The following is an 8,495-nucleotide window of genomic DNA, read 5'->3' on the forward strand; positions in this document are numbered from 1 at the left end:
TAAGTTCTTAGATCAACCACTAAAAGATTAGAAATACAATATTTAGCTTCCATAAAAATAGGATCAAAAATATGAAGTACCCAGAGATAAATCTAACAAAAGATGTGACAGACTTCTATGGGGAAAAAATTATAAAGCTTTATTAAAAGATATTAAAGAATACTAAAATAGAGGACTATTCATAGACTCCAAGACTCACATTTGCAAAACTGTCATTTCTCTCAAAAATTGATCTATAGATTTAATGCAATTCCAGTCAAAATTCCAACAGATTTTGTGAAGAATTTAAAAGCTTGTTCTAAAATGTAAATGAAAGTACAAAAGGCCGGGAATTGCCAGGACAAAATAAGAGGACTTCCCTTACATATATCGTCTTTAGGAGGCAATAATGATTAAGGCAGCGTGATATTGGAGCAAGGACAGAAGAATAGAGAAGTGAAAGGAATAGAGAGCCCAGAAACACACACCTGCCTACAAGGCCACTTGATCTGTAACAGAGGGAGTCTTGCAGAAGAGTGGGGGAGAGATGGGATTTTGCAATAAATAGCACTAGGACATTGTGCACCTATACAGAAAAATAAAATTGGAACTCCACTTTTTATTATACACAAAATTCAGTTCCAGTTGAATCAGAAACTCAAATGTGAAAGGCAAAACTGTAAAGCTTTTAGAATATAATAAAACAGAATATTTTCAGGACCTCAGAGTGGGAGAGGATTTCTCAAACAAGAGGCAAAAAGCACTAACCCAGTGGTTCTCAATCAGGACAATGTTGCGGCCCATCCCACAATCCCCAGGGGATGTTTGACAATGTCTGGAGGTATTTTTGATTGTCACAGCTTGGGCAAAGAGGTGCTAGTGGACAGAGGCCAGGGGTGCTGCTAAACATCCCACAACGCACGGGACTCCCCCCACCACACCACACAAACAACAAAGAAATTTTCAGCCCCAAATGTTAATAGACCAAAGACTGAGACATTCTACTGCATTACCATTGAGGAACATCTGTTTATTGAAAGATACCATCAAGAGACTAAAAGGTATGTAGGATGTAGAAAGAACTAAAATCAATTAAAAGGCAACACAATAGAAAAACGGGGAAACATGGATATGTCCTTTAGAAAAAAGGAAATCTAAAGACTGACAAACATATAAAAAGATGCTCAGCCTAATTAGTAATCAGAGAAGTACAGATTAAAATCATAGAGAGATACAATTTACAACCATCAAATTGGCAAAAAAAATAAAGCCTGACAGTACTGAATGTTAAGCAAGGATGTGGAATGACAGGAAATTTCATACATTGGGATGGGATATAAACTGGTACCACCACTTTTGCAAACAATTCGGCAACACCTGGGAAAGTTGAAGACGTTCAGTTCCTAAGACTCAGCAATTCTTTTCCTGGCTATATAACCCAGATAAATGCTTGTATATTTGCACCAGGAGACATGAAAAAGAATATTCCTAACAGCATCATTTGTATAAACAAAAATTATAAACAACTCAGACATCCCTCAACAGTAGAATGGATAAGTAGTGATACATTCATACAATAGAATTCCATATATCAGGAACAATTAATAAGTTCCAGCTATATATATTAATATGGAAGACCCTCAAAAACATAATGTTGAATAAAAAAGCAAGTCAGAGAATATATACTGTGTGATTCCATTTTTAAAAAAAGGTTTGAAGGGACAAAATGAAACAATAAACAGGTTAGGGATTCTCTATGAGGGTACTTCAAAAAGTTCATGGAAAGACTCGTAGAATCTTTTAATTCCGTTTTTCCACGAACTTTTTGAAGGACCCTTGAATAGGAGGTCAAAATTATTTTTTAAATGGTTATAGTACTCGAATAAGGATAGACATATAGGCAGATGGAATAGAATAAAGCCCAGAAACAAACCCTTACGTATATGGTCAAATGACTTTTGACAACTGTGCCAAGACCATTTAATGGGGAAAGGATAGTCTTTTCAACAAATGATGTTGGGAAAACTGGATGTCCACATGCAAAACAATGAAGTTGGGTCCTTACCTTGTACTATGTTAAAAAATTAACTCAAAATGGATCAAAGAACTAAACACAAGAGCTAAAATCATAAAATTCTTGCAAGTAAATATAGGGGGAAATCTTCAAGACATCAGATTTGGAAATGATTTCTTCGCTATGACACCAAAAACACAAGCAACAGGAAAAAATAGATAAGTTGAAATTCACCAAAATTAAAAAAACTTTTGTGCATCAAGAGACACTACTAACGCAGTGAAAAGGCAAGTATGGAATGGGCGAAAATATTTGTAAATCATATATCTGATAAGGAATTGATATCTAGAATACATAAAGAACTTCTACAACTCAACAACAATAAAAAACAAACTAATTTAAAAATGGACAAAGAACTTGAATAGACATTTCTCCAAAGAAGATATACAGATAGGGCCAGCCCGTGGCTCACTTTGGAGGGTGCAGTGCTGATAAGATCTCTATATAGGGAAGGCCGGTTGGCTCACTTGAGAGAACGTGATTCTGAAAACACCAAGTCAAGGGTTAAGGTACCCTTACTGGTCATCTTTAAAAAAAAAAAAAAAAAAAGATATGCAAATAGCCAATAAGCACATAAAAAGATGCTTACCATCACTAATCATTAGGGAAATGCAACTCAAAATCACAATGAGATACTACTTCACACCCATTAGGATGGTTATTATCAAGAACACAGAAAATAACAAGTGTTGGTGAGGACGTGGAGAAATTGGAGCCCCGGGACATTGCTGGTGGGAATGTAAACTGGTGCAGTCAGTATGGCAGTTTCTCAAAAAATTAAACATAGAATTACCATAGGATCCAGCAATTCCACCTCTAGGTATATACGCAGAAGAAGTGGAAGCAGGAACTCAAACAGATTTTTGTGCACCCATGTTCATAGCAGCGTCATTCACAACAGTCAAGAAGTGGAAGCCACCCACGTGTCCATCAATGGATGAATGGTAAACAAAATGCGGTATATGCACACCATGGACTATTACTCAGCCTTTAAAAGAAAGGAAATTCTGGCATATGCTACGACACTGCTGAACCCTGAAGACTTTATGGTAAGTGAAATAAGCCAATCACAGAAGGACAAACACTGTATGATTCCACTTATGTGAAGTTCCTAAGGAGTCAAAATCATAGAGACGGTAGAATGGTGGATGCCAGGGACTGGGGAGAGAGGGCAATGGCGAGTTATTGTTTAATGGGTACAGAGTTTCATTAAGAGAAAATGAAAAAGTTCTAGAAATGTGTGGTAGTGATAGTTGCAAAACAATGTGAATGAACCATACACTTACAAATGGGTAAAATGGTAAATTTTATGTTATGCGTATTTTACCACGATAAAAATGGTTAACACAAAATTCCAGATAGTATTCATCTCTGGGTGGAAGAAGGAAGATGCAATTGAAGAGGTGCACACATGGGCTTCTCGGACATGATAAATGTCCTCTTTCTTGGCTGGTGAGAGCCAAAAAAGAAATACACATTCATTTTATTGTTGTTTTTTAAACCAAACATGTTTTTTCATGCATGAGTTTGTATGCATGCTATATTTCTGCTAAAATCTAAGCACATATATACATATAAATATTAGGAACACAAACGTGGTAAAACTGTAATGAAAAACATGGGAATTTATTCAGGGTAATGGTTCCCTCCAAGGGGAGAGAGAAGAGAATCCCAGTGGCTTTCAGATCTCATAATGATGTTCTGTTTCTTAAACTGAGTGGTGGGGGATATACGAGGGACCATTGCACCATGACTCTTTATTTCTTACATATATTTTGCAAATATTTGTTTTTATCTATTCAATATTTAATAAATGTAATTTAGAAAGAAAATACTAACAATACAGTTGTGTTGTTATTGTTTTTTTTAGTTCTGGCTTTATTTGTAAATCTGGCACTCTGCCAAACACTGAGGCCATCTACTTAATTGGACTTGACTAATCTACTTTTTTCCTAATACCTCCATGGTGCTTTTTGATAACCACAGCAGTCTGAAAAAATACTTGGGATGTGATGAACAGACAACTTAAGTACATAATAAACTATAATTCTTCTTTATGCAAGTGGTTAAAGGGAGAAAATGCCCTCCTTCGCGGTGATATTAAAGTTTTGCTGAGGCTCCTGCAGCACCTGGAAGGGTACAAACTGGGCCACTATGTCCTTGGGCTGCAATTGGCTTGTTAGCTTTTCTGCTTCTTTCACCAACATTAACAAAGGAACAATACATAAAATACAACCATGTTAAAATATTCTGTTATATTTGACAAGGAAAACATTTTTCCTGGATAAAGTACCAAGTATCTCTACTATCATATCAGAAAATGAGTCGGGCTTGTTATCACCGGGGTCCAGAAGGCTCTTTGGCTGAGCCCTCATAGTCACAAAAGGCCTCAAATTCAGATTTCTGACCTCATCTCCAAATGAGATTACAATACAGTCACAGAAAAACAAGATTAAATGAAGACATTTGTTATGTTGCACAGCTTTAAGCATATGTCCCAATACCAGACCATACACTTCCTGTACTGTCCTGTGGATTAATATTTTTTTATAAGTTCTATCATTATCTTGCAACTGGCACAATTACATTACAATACATTTTTTGGTTTGGAATTCTAACTTATTAGATGTAAATATTTAAAAATTTACCACAAATTTATAATACCGCTTTGGTGTTTCTTCATTTTGTAATAAGTCAGAAGCTTTTAAAAATGAGGGTGGCTAGATATAGTAAGAATACAGCACACCCAGTTAAATTTTCATTTCAGGTAAACAGTAAATAAATTGTTAGTATGAGTGCCTTCCATGCAAAAATTGGAACATACTTACACTAAGAAAAGTGCTCACTGTTAAAATTTAACTGGTGTCCTGTGTTTTATCTAGCAGTCCTGTTGAAAAAGGAGGTGTGGCTGGTTGGCTCAGTTGGTTAAAGTGCTGTCTTGTATTACCAAGGTCATAGGTTTGGATCCCCTTACCAGACAGCTGCCAAAAAGTACCCAGTGTTTCTGACCCTGTAGGCCCTGGAGTAGATGTATTACTCCATTTTAGAAGTGAGCACAGTGCTAGAATAATTTGTTCAAGGTGAGACAGCAGCATCAGATGTACGAGGAATCAATTTCAGGTTTGCCTCCCAAAATCTGTGCTCTTACCCCATGTACTTCCCGTCAGAAAGCTTTCAGATTAGCTTATCCACCTATTAAGGTTTAATTTAAAAGGGGGGAAAGTTTTGGAAATACTCCAAAGGCTTTTCTCTCGTGAAAAATATTACATTTTTTCATGTCTAATTAAATTTGCTTGCTTTGAGCGTAATGTAAGTATACATGAAATTTGCATAGCCTGACATGTTTCAAGGAATTATTTTAATGAAGAGTTTCGCCTTAGGAAAGCCAGGTACATAATCTCTTTGGAGCTCAGTTTCCTCACCCATAAACTGAGGGTATTTTGTGTCAGCTAAAGTGCTCTCCAGTTTTCTATCTGGGATTTCTCTCTGCACTTCCCCCTTCCCCCATTTGAGAAAACAGACGCCTATTAAATCTTGTACAGCTCTCTGCTGCCACCTCCTGGAAAAATTGCAGCACACATTTGTGCTTGAAATGAGCTCTATTCGGCTACTGTGGCTTGTTCACTTAGTCATTTCAGTCAATTAATGAGTACGTTTTCTGGGTTTTCCATATTTCGGTGTTTTCAATTTGTAAAACATTTCAAATGAGTCAAGGCTGAACTTTGACCATCTGGAAGTTAATTTTTTAAACAATTTTTCCCACATGGGAGTATTCTTCATACTTGTGTTTTGCAGCGACTGTCCTGCTGAATCTATTCACATAGAATTTGCTTCAAAATTATCTTTACTGTTGCATTCATGAGATCTAATAATAGATCTAATAAATAGATCATGAGATAGAACAGAAAAAATGTTTTCTTTAAATTATTTTTTTTAAGTTTCTGAAATATTTAATTCTTATGCTTTGAGAAGACAATGAGAGAATGCTCACCTACTTTCATATAACCTGGAATACATGTACATATTTTTAAAAATCTGACTGCTTTCATATCTGTTTTTTTATTGTTGTTCTGGTTGTTTTGGTGGCTGGCCAGTACAGGGATGTATCTGGAAAGTCTAAATTTTTTAAACTGGAAAATGTTTCCTAAATTAAAGGCTAAGCGCTAGCCTTACTTTTTTCATGACGTTCTTTTTTTAGAGCAGTTTTAGGTTCACAGCAAAATCAAGAGGAAGGTACAGAGGTTTCCCACATACCCCTGCCCACCCCCCAGCCTCCCCCACAGTCTACATTGCCCACCAGAGTGGTGCATTGTTACAGCTGATGAACCTACATTGACATACCATCATCATCCAAAGTCTATAGTTTACATTAGGGTTCACTCTTGGTGTTCTACACTCTTTGGGTTTTTTTTTGTTTGTTTGTTTTTCAAAGATGACCGGTAAGGGGATCTTAACCCTTGACCTGGTGTTGTCAGCACCACGCTCACCCAATGAGCTAACCGGCCATCCCTGTATGGGACCCGAACCCGGGGCCTTGGTGTTATCAGCACCGCACTCTCCCGAGTGAGCCACGGGCCAGGCCCACTCTTTGGGTTTTGACAAGCGTGCAATGACGTATCCACCACTATAGTATCATACAGAGTGTTTTCCCTGCCCTAGAAATCCTCTGCGCTCCACCGATTCACCCCTTCACCAACCCAACTCTTGGCAACCATTGATCTTTTTCCTGTCTCCATAGTTTTGCCTTTTCTGGAATGTCAAAAAGTTGGAAACATACAGTATGCAGGCTTTTCAGATAGGCTTCTTCCGGTAAGTAAAATGCATTGAAGTTTCCTCCATGTCTTTTCATGGCTTGATAGCTTATTTCTTTTAGCACTGAATAATATTCTGTTGTCTGGATGTACTACAGTTTATTCACTCACCTACTGAATGACATCTTGGTTGCTTCCAAGTTTTGGCAAATATGAATAAAGCTGCTATAAACATTCATGTGCAGGTTTTTATGTAAACATAAGTTTTCATCTCGTTTGGGTAAATAACAAGGAGTGTGACTACTAGATCGTATGGTAAGAGTATGTTTAGTTTTGTAAAAAACTGCCAAACTGTCTTCCAAAGTGGCTGTACCATTTTGGATTCCTGCCAGCAGTGAGTGAGAGTTTCTGTCGTTCCACATCCTCGCCGGCATTTGGTGTTGTCAGTGTTTTGGATTTTGGCCATTCTAATAGGTATGTAGTGGTATCTCACTGTAGTTAAAATTTGCATTTCCTTAATGACATATGATCATCTTCTCACAAGCTTGTTTACCATCTGCATGTCTTCTTTGGTGAGGTGCCTGCTCAGATCTTTTGCCCATTTTTCAATCAGGTTTGTTCGTATTCTTCTTGAGTTTGAGTTTTTTCTTCATTTTGGTTAACAGTCCTTTTTATCAGATATGTCTTTTGCAAATATTCTCTCCCAGTCTGTGGCTTGTTGGCCCTAATTTTTAAGACAATTAAAACCGTTTTCCAGAATTCTCAGCATAATGCTGAAAGTGTAATCCAAATAATTCCATCATAAAATATAAGTTAGGAGATTGAATTTATTGCCATTTGGGGTTGAGCCTGCTTCAGAGGGTGGAAGCCAATAACCAGTCCCTTCATATGTGAATCCACATCATCTCGGGGTTTTGTTGTAAAGCTGCTTGGAGTTTGATGCAGACTAAGGGGTAATAAAATCAGAATTTCTGTATTTCTAAAAACTAATCTTGACACCAAGATGGTGGCCCCCATGGATCTGGAGTTGATGAAGACCTTCGCAGAGCTTCAAGCCAAAGTTATTGACACTCAACAGCAAGTGAAGCTTTCAAACATACAGACTGAACAGCTAAGTGAAAAAGCATGCCCATGTGACCGATACACAGATGATGGCTTTGGTAGATGAGACTAACATGTATGAAGGTGTAGGAAGCATGGGTATTCTTCAGTCCACGGAGGTAATTCACAATCATCTGTCAGAGAAACAGAAAATAGCCAAAGAAACAATTAAAGAGCTAGAACAGAAAAAAATCTTACCTGGAGTGGAGCATGAAGGAAGCTGAGGACAACACCTGGGAGATGCTGATGGCAGGAAGGGCGCAGAAGGGGGCCTCCAGGGCAAGCTCTCCGTCTTGACCCCTCCCGTTCCTGGTAAAGGCAGAGGGGCCTGTGTGGGGAAACAGCCTCCCCTCTGCCCCAATGGACTTTTTATCCGGATGGCCTAGCAACCCTGCAATTTCTGCATAACCCTAAGTCCCCTTCCGATCCTAACCTGGTATTTTTTATCCTTGCTCTGCCTGCCACCCCTGCCCAAGACAGTCCTCTCTTGTGGGGTGAGTCATGAACTCCCAGGAGAGGGAAGATGGGAGCCAGGACAGAGAGGGAAGCACTGAGCCTACCACTAGGCATGCTGGCCAGACCAGTAAAAG

At 38.1% G+C, this 8,495-nt stretch overlaps 1 pseudogene; it reads left to right on the forward strand.

Moving 5' to 3' along the window:
* The first annotated feature begins 7,807 nt into the window (after positions 1-7,807).
* On the forward strand, positions 7,808-8,202 carry LOC134386799 (prefoldin subunit 1-like; annotated as a pseudogene).
* Positions 8,203-8,495: the final 293 nt, after the last annotated feature.

This window comes from Cynocephalus volans, chromosome 10, assembly GCF_027409185.1.
Source record: "Cynocephalus volans isolate mCynVol1 chromosome 10, mCynVol1.pri, whole genome shotgun sequence".
Classification (NCBI taxonomy): domain Eukaryota; kingdom Metazoa; phylum Chordata; class Mammalia; order Dermoptera; family Cynocephalidae; genus Cynocephalus; species Cynocephalus volans.